Source organism: Mugil cephalus, chromosome 4, assembly GCF_022458985.1.
Source record: "Mugil cephalus isolate CIBA_MC_2020 chromosome 4, CIBA_Mcephalus_1.1, whole genome shotgun sequence".
NCBI classification, from domain to species: domain Eukaryota; kingdom Metazoa; phylum Chordata; class Actinopteri; order Mugiliformes; family Mugilidae; genus Mugil; species Mugil cephalus.
The window spans coordinates 16,851,818-16,864,437 of NC_061773.1; the positions used below are offsets into that span (position 1 = coordinate 16,851,818).

At 44.3% G+C, this 12,620-nt stretch overlaps 1 protein-coding gene and 1 long non-coding RNA gene across 3 annotated transcripts in view; both read right to left on the reverse strand.

Moving 5' to 3' along the window:
- Positions 1-12,620, reverse strand: part of grip2b (glutamate receptor interacting protein 2b) — a 240,363-nt gene that overhangs the window by 191,721 nt on the left and 36,022 nt on the right. The gene's annotated exons all lie outside the window — the stretch shown is intronic.
- Positions 8,426-10,338, reverse strand: LOC125006640. The gene is made up of 2 exons (XR_007112605.1): positions 8,917-10,338; positions 8,426-8,674 (listed from the first exon to the last, which is right to left on the reverse strand). It is a non-coding gene; the product is annotated as an uncharacterized LOC125006640 (long non-coding RNA).

Genomic DNA, 12,620 nt, shown 5'->3' on the forward strand with positions numbered 1-12,620 from the left:
AGGGGCTTCCTGCGCATCACATGACCACAAGCTAATCACACATTCTGTGCGTTTGTTTAACACACTCGGGTGCATTAAGTTTAGCGGCATATTTTTACAGAACGCTGCCATTACCTCCCCACTGTGATTGCTCTATAACCATGGCAACACATGTTCTGTAACCTTCATAAATGAGCACACTAACAAGTCACTATTATCTTCAAGGTTTAGGCAAAGGAAGCTGCAACAGCGAGCAGCGGAGAGATGTGAGGACAGTGGTCTCGGTCACGGCCGACTGACTGAAGCATTCTGAAGAACAGCAACATGAGTATTATCTCTTCAACCCAGTTGGAACCATCATGACCAGATGTTCCAACTTAACTGTTTACATGGATGCTAAATAAACAGATATGATGATATACTGTACACGTATGCATTTCAAACAGCAAGAAGAAGAACAAGTTACAACGAAATTTTGTTTGGCAGCAAACTCCAGTAGCAGCTTGATGTCAGGTGTTTAAAAGGTGATAAATATATGTATGAAAATGTTTTGTTTATGTTTTTTTCAGACACATTTTATGATTGACTTTAAAAAAATGTTGCGCTAACCCTCACGAGGTGGTATCTGTGTCATCCTCGAGCTTGAGTCCTCTACCAGACGCCTGGAAGTTTGAGGGTCCAGTATCTTAGCTGTTCCCAGGACTGCGCTCTTCTGGTCTGAGGCCTCAGGTGCTGTTCCTGGGATCTGTTGGAGCTGTTCTCCCAGTTTGGGAGCGCTCCTACTACTGTGGGGACCACGTTAGCCTTAACCTTACACTTCCATTCCAGCTGCTCCTTTAGCCCTTGGTACTTCTCAGCCTTTCCGTGTTCCTTCTTTCTGATGTTGGTGTCAGCTATCACCACTACCTGCTTCTGCTCTTTGTCCACCACTACCATGTCCGGTTAGTTAGCCAGGACCTGTTTGTCAGTCGAACAGAACCTTGGCCCTGTTGTTTTCGACCATCTTCTGTGCTGTGGCTCATTGGGACTTGGGTAATTCCATTCCATACTGGGTAGAGATGTTCCTGAACACTATCCTGGCCACTTGGTTGTGCCTCTCCATGAACGCTGACTCCCGCTAGCATCTTACACCCTGCTACTATGTGCTGGACTGTATCAGGTCCATCTTTGCACAGTCTTGGGAACCTGTTTAGTCATCAGAGACTTGCCCTTTGTTTCCATCTTCGTCGTTGCCATGGGACTTGGGCACTATGAAACACAATCTCTTTAACATCCTGGACTTGGTTGTGCCCTCCATGAAGCTCATTCCCGCAGCATGTATGACCCTCACTAGACTATTATTTTCCTTTGGAACAGAGTATCAAAGGTTAACCCCACCCATCGCAATCTCCCTAAAACCAATCAAGTCAGTCTGGATAGGACAGATGGAATCATGGACGGATGGACGGATACATAGATACTTGCAGCAGAACCAATGCCCAGCTTAGCATGCCATGCATAATGGATGACAGTAGAGCAATCTGCATACAGAATAATAAAAAAAGATCAAATATCGCAATGAAATGAGATAAACAAAAACAAAATACCATGTGCTAAATGTGCCAGTTACGTCAGTCCAGTGTCACCTGTCACGCTCAGACGAGGAGATGTAGAGACTGATGGCTTGTGGCGGGAAAGATTTCCTGCAGCGTTCCTTGAGACAACAAAGTTGCCTGGGCCTTTTAGAGGGGGCTGCCCCGTGGTGTGTCTAGCACATGATGGGGAGGGTGGTCGGGCTTACCCATGATCAATAGCAGTTTGTTTCGGTGTCCTCCTCTCCACCACGTTTTTCGGAGGTCTCCAATCTGCAGCTAGTGACAGAGCCAGCCAGATCCGTTTATTCAGTCTGTTGGTGTCAATGGCTGCATTGGCTGCACCCGCGAGCAGACCACAGCTGAGATAAAGGGCGCTGGCCACAACAGACTGATAAAAGAGTTCCGGAATCTTGCTGCACACATCAAAGGACTTTTAAAATAAAAAAAAATCCCTCAGTGGGATACATAAGTAACATTTTTACATTTGGAGTTACAAGTACCTGTTATGCCTCCGTGGGATTATTTTATCTTAAAGGATTGCCTTATTATCGCATCGGTCTAGTCCTGATTATTATTGTAATTCTAGTGGCCACAGTCAGTAACAACAGTTTAAAAACAAATACTGAGTCATTCTAATGCTCAGGTTAAACGGTTGAAACAAGAAACCAGTGAGCAAAAACAAGAGCCACTTATAGTAGAGTTTTCCTCCAGTAGGAGAGTCTAAGTTTGCATCCGTCTGAACGCATGCACATGGATAATAGCCTCATGTTTGTGTCTGCGTGTGTGTGTGTGCGTGCGTGCATGTTTATGTCAGAGTCTGTAATTGCTTGCGAGCGTTGATGCGTCCTCCCGTCAAAGTGAGGGTCCGCATGTGTGCCGTGACGACTCTATCTGCGCACGGGAGCGCCCCGATGCGTGCGCCGGTGTGTGCGCACGTGCATCCGCGCGCGTGGGAGTCTGAGCTGTGGGCTCTAGGCCAGGGCATCCTTGGCAGAGTTAAGATACTAACAGAGACAGACAGGCTGCCATCCCCCTCAGCTGCTTGGCTATCACACGGGACCCCACACTCACATGTACGTTGTGGGCTGGCAACTCAAGAGGCACACAAAAAAAATACATGGAATTAAAGACAATCGCAGGATTGTCTTTGGACTGTCGCTCCCTCGCGCGCGGCAAAATGCTCACGTCAGCGGGAAGGACGACGTCCGTTTGCAGAGCCTCTTCTGTTCATGTGGTTAGCTGTAAAATACGACACGGAGAATAAAAGTACAATCCAAATGAATAGGACAGGGGAGAAATCTGGGAAAATCAGCAACTCATGAAAGAGAACAGTCACGGTTGGCTTCCAACTTTAAGGCTTTTTTTTTTTTTTTTTTAATGAATGAACAATACTTTAATTTTATCATAGCACCTCACCACCTGCAAACCTAATTGCACGTCATAGCTGACACTTTCAGAGCCAGATTGACAAATATGAAGTTTAATGACAACAAAGTTATAGGTGAATAGCTTCACCATTCAGTTGGCTGCTTCCACAGCAACTGGTTTCATACCACAAATGAGCATTCTTTATATAGTATAAGCAAGTTACATATTTCGCCGAGGAAGAGTGTTAAATCTACAGAGGTTCAGAGAGAAAGAGAAAGGTATTCACTGTGCAACAGCAGGACCTGTGGCTCACTAGTGCCCTCTTCTGTACTGGCTGCCTCATCTGCTGCCTTTTCATCGTGGTTTAATGTCAGATACAACAATGTTGCATGAGTCTAACCCAGAAACTGCAAAACACAGGTGAGGCTCAGTCACTGCAGCAATTCACATTTCGTCCTGTATTTGAACAGGAAATATGCAAATTTTACTACTGATTGAGAAGAGAAGAGATTAAGGACTTGAGAGTGTTAACATTGTTATAACCTAGTTTACGGCTGACTATGGCTGTACTTGCGAAGCAGAATTCCTTTAACCTCTCCAAATCTGAACCAAAAGCTTCTTTGTTGGGTAAATTTGACTACATCTCAACTCGTTCTTCATTTTTCCCAGCACTTGTGGTATACAAAGACCGAGTGAAACACAACAAGACAAGAAAAGGCAGATTTGCTCTCCTATCTGGAAACAAGAGCTAAACTAAACCAAACTTTCACCAGGTGGCGGTTCAAAAAACAGGTTTTTGGTATAACAACATTTTGTATAATACACTGCTTGAAGGACCCTTGTGGTTCCATTTATTGTAGAGTGAAGCCGTAAACTGACTTTATTACACAGACAAAGTCGCACAATGTTTGGGAACGCGATGAAGAGAAAAACAACATTCTCCACCCACCCCTTCAGTCACCTCCAAAAAAAAAAAAAGAAAGACTGAGAGTAGACAAAATGATATGCAAACCACAGAGGCAAAAAGTGTAATGTGCCAGAGGGCAGAAAAACAAAAGTGAGAAAAAGCTTAACTTGTGTGACAGTGGAAGAGACAGCGTTCCGGACTGATGTCCGCGTGCACACGAGCACGAGGCATTAAGAGATTGTGCATGCATGTGTGGATGGAGGAGGAAGATAGTGACGAAGTAATTGAGGGAAATAATGCCAAGACTGAGGGTGATTTTCTGCAAGTGTGGGTGCGTGCGCACGCGCGTCTGTGACAAAGAGATGTGTAACGCAGGCGAGGGAAGCGTATGCTTATCTGCAGGTGTGAGGGAGATCCACGGCAGTTCATCTGACAGTGGAAAATAACTGGAGAGTACTAGGATGTGCATTGAGGGAGAGAGGCGGCGGCTCAATAAAATCACCTCGTGGCTTCAATGACGAGCGCGAAAAAGAGAGAATATCGAGCCCACAAAATGAGTGTTCATTTTGTCCGCAAACCGCCATCGTCCGTCATCTTCTCTTCAAGTCGTTTGCCGTTTTTGCCCGTTCCTAGCCAAGTTCTTTTTCTAGAAAAACAGAGCAGTGACTATTGATGCAGAGCTGTGACAAGATCACTGTTATTAAAGGACGATTGCCAGCTGAGCGCTCTCTGCTCAGTCTGGAGAAACTCACAAACAAATGCATTAGCGCTCAAACTTTCAAATGAGTTCACACGCTAGCAAAAATTCAAACCTGGAAAAAGCTAATAGCCTATGGGCCTGTGGCACTACTTTCATATAAAGTAATCAAGGAGAAAATGCACTTGAGTGTGAATAGCAGTCAACATGTAGAATTTCATGACATTTTAACATTTTAGGTTCTTAGGTTACGTCCTTTAGTATAGCTGAATTGAACTGTATGTGCATAATAAAAGGTGCTTCATGAGCTAGAAACGTTTGTTTGGCTGCCGAGTAGAAACGGCATACAATTAAAATAACTGACAATAAGGCGGGGGAAATGCTGAAATAAAGCGCACGTACACACAGTTACTTTAATTGCCACCACCTCTGCAAAAAGAAGAACAACAAAAAAAGAAGTAGGTGAGCATCTGGCACATGTAAATGTTGGTGGATTTCTCATATGGTTTTAGCAGGTTAAATTACACTGGCCAAAACACATGCACTCTAGTCTAACAGACCTGCACTACATATTAGTTTCATGAAGTTCTGGTATTCAACATTCGTTTCATTGTCATTTGTTTAATTTGTTTTTGTTACTTCATTAAAAGTGTCCTACTGGTATGTTTATAACATGTTCACAACCCAAATTCAGTAAACAGGCTAAATAACAGAAACACTTGTGTTGAATTCAATCCAGCTTAACAACGTCATCCAAAATGATCATACAAGTGAATTATGAGCTTTCTTGCACTATTTCAGCTAGGGCTGTCAAAAAATAACGTACTAACACGGATTAATCCATCATCATGGTTAGGGATTGTCATCGATAACCGGTTCTTCCCGACTGGTTCAATTCATCGATATCATTAGCCTTCATGCTTATCAATAGTTTTCGCGCTGAATCTTTACGAAAGAAGAAAAAGAATCTTTACTAAAGTGTGACGTGATGGCAGAGTGGCTGAAGTGGTCCAAAGTGTGGTTTCATGTAAAATACAGAGAGCGCTATGTGTTCAACAATCTAACAATAAGTCTCCACAGAGCAGTGTTAGTGGGAATCCACTGACAAATTTCCTATTTGTTTTCTTACACAAGCTCTTATCTCTTGTTTAGAAACTCAATAAAATGACCGTTGTTTACGCGAAACCACAAACAGCTACTGTTTCTAGACCAGAATTCCACAAGACATGACATGGGAATCAAGAAAGAACCGGACCGATAAGCAGAATCGATAATGGCGTCGGTATCAATAAAATCTCATCGAAGCCCATTCCTAATCATGATTTATCTGATGAAAACTTTTAAGGAAATTAACCGATCTGCAGCACAGAATGACTCGGTGGCAACGCATTTGTCCAAGCAGAGTCACCGTCGTGAATGCGCAAATGAGCAGTTGATCCGGTCGCCGTTTTATCAGAATGCATTTAGTGAACCTAATGTTCACTGACTGACTCACGCTCACCGAAGTAAGTGAGTGTGAGTCTGAGTTAGTTCAGAACTGTGTTTGTGGTTGAGAGGAAACATGTGTTGACCGCTGGGTAGGAAATGAGGTATAATTTACAGCATTAAACAACACTTGGTTATTTCTGGGCTAAGGACAGGGGCAGGCAGTCGAAACTACACAGCATAAAATAACCCACCAAAAGTACCAAATTAACTTCAACGGCCTTGAGGAAGACATGGCGGTGTTGTGATATAACAGGGGGCTGTCTCAACTAAACAACCAACACTGTACTGCAGAGTTTCCCCAAGAGGACATTCCTACCCAGGTGATCTTTGCCTCCCTAGCTCCATTTACAATTCATACAAACAACCACACCGTGACCGTCCAGTAGATATCCGTGTCCTGGTTTCAACACTTCTGAGACTAAAGTACAAGAAATGCAAATTAAGGCTGAATAAATGACCCGTGGGCGCTAATCAAGTCAACACCACAGACTTTACACCGTGTAAATAACGAATTATGTACAAACACAGGACTATTGCTTTATTTCCACAAATAAATGTCCCACAGTGAAACAACTCGCAGCTGTTACTAGCTTCAGCGGTAACCATAACAACGCCAACTACTAATATTCTAACATTTCATTGCTAGATCCGAGCTGATTAATTCTGACTTCCTAATTTGTTATTGCGAACTCAATTTGTCCCGTGCAGAAGCAAAGACAATTAATGGCTTGCTTTCATTAATAAATCAGAAGGATAAATTAATCTGATCTAATTGGATCTTTAGCAGTTAATCAATCTGCAATCAGTACAGTGGCAGTAATGAATTTCTGATTAGTTTCAACTTTAAAGAAAACTTAAAAAATTTAAGTTGGGGCGAAACTCGCGGGCTGAATTTTCGTGTGATCAATGGGTAGTCGACGGAGGGGAAATATCAGCGCTGGTTCGAACTGCGCCGCTGACTTTTCAAGAGCAGACGACTCTCACTCCAAGTGGAGAAGCAGAGGGCTGAGCAGAGAATTCTGGGCGCCTCTCTCCCCAGGACGGATTCAGTCCTTCCTAGGGGGATCCAAGGTCGGCTGAGATATATAATCCCTCCAGCCAACGCTGGGTCTACTCTACTCTCCCCGAAGCTGGCTGTGCCCGGTAAACCTCCGAAGGGAAGAGCTGAAGAGACGTCCTACGGGGACGCCCGAACCACCTCAAACGACCCCTTTCAACACAAAGGAGCAGCGGCCTCGACTGCAAGCTCCTCTTGGATGACACAGCCCCCTTCTCCTTAACTCCGAGGTTGAGCCCAGGCAATCTCATTTCATCCACTCGTATCCGCGAGCCCATTGTTTTGGGCGCTACCCGTGACGCAGATCGACTGGTAAATGGAAAGCTTTGCCTTCCGAGCTTCCGGCTCAGTTACTGCAGCCACTGCACCAAGCCGCCTGTCCGTCCCCCACTCTGTTCTATTCTAACACCTGCTAACAGTACCACAAGATACTTATCCACTTCAACCAACAGTACGTGTATAACTCCTGTACGACCCTCAAAACTTTCAAGAGTAGATGACTGTGCATCTTCCCTGCATGAAAATCAATGCAAACACAAGCTGAACCTTAACCCGTAACAATCCGAGTCTGCCGGTGCTTCTCTTTCAGCTATTAAAATGCTAATCAATTCATTACTGAGAACATAATCATGCTCTCATTGCAGTTCACTATAAATCATGTCAATCCATGCAAACATCCTTGATAGGGAGAGAGAGAGAGAGAAAAAAAGAGAGAGAGAGGAGGAGGGTGAGAGAGGAGAAGAGCAATATTAGTTTGTAAATGAGGCCTGATTGAATCCTCATTCTCAGTTTCATAATGAAAGTTCTCCCCCAATCTACTCCCATTCCTCCGCTCTCTCCTCCTCTTCTTCTTCCATCTCCCACCACCCTGTCCGTCCGGTCGAGTCAATCACCGCACGTAATGAGGGAGCGAGGAGAGGTACGTGCACGAGCGCACAAATCCAGGAAACACCCACCCGGGCAGAAAGTCTCAGAGGTGTGTTCGCGCTCAGCTGATAACCAGTCGCACGCGCGTCCGGGAGAAATTAGCTCTCTGTTAAATCATTCCCATTGTCTAAATGCATGCTAATTTCTTGGACTGGTGGTGTAGCGGGGGAAGTGGGGGGTTGGGCTGTGAATCGGGGGGGAAACTTCAAAACTAACTGCAGTGTGCAGCAATATAGGAACAAACTGTGCATTACGGCCCTGGCTTAATTACTATGCTAATCAAGCCGCCCGGGGGGGCTCAGAGAAGTGATGTAACGCGGAGAAATAAATATATAAACGCACTTTAACGCTGTTTCGGTCGATTCTGAATGTATTAGTGTGTAATGTTTTCACTATATTGGATTGTTGTTTTCGTTTTTTTTTTTTAGCTTATTACCGACACAGTGGGGAGTTGAGACAGGAAGGAGGAGATGAAATGGGCTGCGAGGTGGGATTCCAGCTCATGACCGAGGAGGAAAAAAAATCATTTTTTGTGACTAAGGACTTTGTTTTATTAGTTTCTGCAGCTTGAAACATTTTTTTGTTATCTACAACGTAACACTCGCTGTATGAATCCCCTTCGGTCCTCGGCAGTCTCCGAGCTGAAGAGCACCTCCGCGCCGTTAACCCGAGTGTTCCTTAATCGACAGTAAGAAATCATTACGGCCTAAACGAGCTGAGCTGACTAACAAACCACGTAATTACTAAGTTCTTAAAAAAACAACAACACTTAATTATTCTCCAAAAAAAATAAAATAAAATAATGTACAGTAAATAAATTCTCATGGAGAGGTTGGATTCAGCGGGTGACAAGTTCCGCTGCAGAATTACAGATATTAAAATGTCCACAGCATCTCGGCTCTTTCCCACAAGATATTACCTGCCATTCATCCGCCAGGTAAAGTGCCAGGTACTCATATTTCCAACATGCCTGCTGAAAGAAGCAAATAGACGTGCAAGTTATAAATGCAAGTCATGTTTTGAAGTATATTCTGGTGACCACTGGTGCAGCTGTAGTGCAGCTGGAAAACTGTATGTAGTAGCTGCATAAATGGAGTTTAGAAGCGGATGATGTCTAAAATAGGCATTTAGTTTAAGGACAAATCAAGAGAAAAGGATTATTTTAAAGATTTTATTTGACATTTATTTGACAAGGCATTTCTCATGGCTTGTCAAAACATTATATTTCTGGTATCAGACATTTTTCTTTAGCCATAAAGTGATGATCAGGAGCAGAAATAACAACTAGACTGAGGCATTCCACAATCAATAGTAACTGACCAGATGTGCACAGGCGTGAAAATGGAACGCTCTCCGAATGCATTTAATTTTTTTATTTTATTTGTTCATATTTGACACAGCAATGTTTCTGTCAGAGGCCATTCTATATATATTTATACACTTGTGGCCCATTATTGCCCCAGTGAAGTGTCAGCGGTGGAGGTTCCAACATACTTTAGTGTACATGTGGAGGATGCCCCAGGCACCAGGAAGGCAACAGTCAGACTGACATTAACACAATCTGAAAACAGAGATGTACAATACCGTGCAAACGTTTTTGGCAGGTGTGGAGAAAAATGCTTTCAACGATGGAAGTGTTGTTTTGCAGTTGTCTCGCTGCAGAATAAATTTGGCGCCAATCATGCCCTGATTGTAATGCACGGTGCCTTTCTCATCATTTAGGACGCCATTAATCCTGACCCCATTTGCCCCAAAGTGGCAAAGAACCACCACCGTGTTCCACTCTTGCCAGCATGTTATTCTTTTTTTTTTTTTTTTTTTTTTCTCAGACCACCATGTCAGCACAGTTTGAGGATTCTCAGAAAATAGAATTAAACGTGATCTGTGAAGGCACCGTGCTGATTAGGTAGATTAGGTTTTAATGTGAAAAGCTCAACTGTTTACATTAGTGCTTCGTATGGTTGGTGCTTAGGTTTGAACACATGCAGATTTCCTTGCCTTAATGCAGTGAGACTAAATGTGTAAAGTGTCCACAGCGGAAGGTTAAATGTGATGACTTGCAATTATTTTCCACGCGGGGGTCACTTCGCAATGCATCCATCAAATTCACGTTGGATGTGGGTCACATTCACAGGTGCCAGTCAAAAAAAACGGGATCCAAGCAAAAGGTGAAATTGAGTGTAGCTGTGTAGCCCGTAGAGGTGCCGGAGCCAGCGGCTTCTTTAAATGCAGTTATAACAGAGCAGCATTTCGGTGTCTGGCTACGCACGAGCCGCCGCCAATCATCCTCCCGTGGAGCGGCGTGGGAAAAGGTGCGTCGCCCCCGTGCTTTATGCAAACGAGACGGCCGCGGCTGTCAGCGACGCCGCAGCTGACGCCAATCAACCAACACGGGGCATGTAGATGTATGGGCGTAGATAAGTGGGGAGATCACGTATGTATCCCACAGATACTTGATCGGTTTGGGATCTAGTGAATCTGGAGGCCGGGTCAGAACGTTTTTCTTTGAGTTGTCCTTAAACCGTCTTTGCGTGTGTGCCTGTGTCAGGCTGCATCATGGCGGGGAGCGTCATTGCTGAGGGGTGGAGGTGTCTGGTCTGGTCTAGGTGAGTGGTGCGTGTCTAAGTGTCACCCACATGAACACCAGGTTCAAAGATTTCCCAGCAAAACCTCGTACTGTCACAAGATTGTCTTTAAGTGACCTATTGCGTCTTCAAGGAAAGAGGGAAGAGTCCTATTTTTTTCCTTTTACCATGACAGTTTACTCTACGTTCTGTTACTTTGGACATAAATGAAGCATGAACAAAGTAGAAGATCCTTATGATTTGTTAATTTAAAGGGCTGGTGACTGAACAATCCTCTTAACCACTGAAAGGGACACACGATATATAGAAAGAGCATAGAAAAACTGAAAGAAGTGGCCCGCGTGCCAAAATCCTGCTCTCATATAAACTAGTGAAAACGGTAACTAACAAAGGGTAGCAATTGACTCGGTCTTCCCAATCTGATGGCAGTGGGAAATGGCTACAAAAAGGTAGGGATGCCATTAAAAGAGACATACCCAAAGATTCCAGGTTGTGTTTCACGCTACTATTTCAGATTATAGCCCCAGTCATGCTGTTTGAAATAACATGCGTTAGTTGACTCAATTCATCCATCCATGAAAAACCAGCTCGCGTCGCTTGCTGCTGTGCTCCAGTCTCGCCTGAGCTCGGCTGCGCGTTTCATTTCATTTATTGTCCACACTTGTTAAAGCAGTTATTTCACCTCACGTCCGGTCCATCGGGGCTCACGTCAACACGAGCACTTGGTCGTCGCGTTTTGTTTGGATCTGAGCGACGGCCAGCTTGGACATCAGTGGTTTGTCCTGTTTGCGTCACTCACTAAAGTCTTTTTTTTTTTTTTTTGGAAGTCTGTAAAAACGAACGGATGGCAAAAGTCGAGCTCGTTTCACAGGTAAAAATCCTGCCCATGCGTGGCGCATATAAACATCTTTCCGGATCGTCCTGGTTTCCTGCGCCGGGATGTAACACGTTTTCAAGACAGACTGCTCAGGCAAGACACGAGCTGCGAGGCTGGCGGATGTACAAACAGATGTTGCGGTCTCTGTCTCCGCTTGACCTGATGCCCCCGGCCGGCTCGAGAGGAGACAAACAACCCCCTGCAGATGGTAAGGAGTGGTTGTACTATGCGAACCTTTCAACCACATAAACATCAGGAACGACACACAGTAAACATTCAGTCCTACCAAAAACTCAGTAAAACATGTCAACGTCGGAGCCCCCGTGCACTTTTCATAAATGTCTTTGGTCGCATATATTTTTTTTTTGGCATCAGCAGTTATTAGGAAATTGTAAGATAAACTACTCGGTCACAGTTTTACATCAGAGTCATTTCTAATTTAAATACGGAAGCTTTTCTTCCTACACTTACTTTAAACGGCAGTCCGCTGGAGTCAAATTTGAATCTTGCCCAAGGCATTCATTTCCCCCCTCGCAATTTTACAGCCACTTTACAAAGGACTCCACACACTGTTCTCAGCGTGCGGACACGATCCGAGTGTGACGTTCCGCCTCTTTTTTGAATAATAGCAGGTCCAACGTGAGCAAAAATCCCTCCGAGACGGAGGTGTCGCTTTAAGGGGAGAGAGAGTCCAGGGTTAATAATTCTATATGCTAATGGCTTCATCCGACACCAACTGGGAAGCAGACGAGGAAACATATGGGCCGTGGACGAAAGGCCCAAAGGGGACAATTCGCGCTAAAACACAATCTGCATACGCAAACGGATCCCTGGAAGTGGGCCGCAACATAATCCTCCAGATTAATCGCACGTGTTAATACGCCTTAAGGGTGGTCCTGCAAAGCCGACACACTGAGTGGTGAAATTGGTGTTATTTTCTTAAATAAAAGATTGGAATAAATCGCTGTCTAAACATACGTATGCCCTCCGGGGATAAATAAAGTTTCTTCTGATTCTGTAATAACAACGAGGCTCAAAGCCTGGATCTAGTGAAGCTAGTGCTTAAGATGCTGAGAAGCGACTTGAATTGTTTGGTGTGAAAATCGGAAAATCTCCAGATGAAGCGTCGAAAGCAGCGCAAAATAAACAATCTTCAGTTAA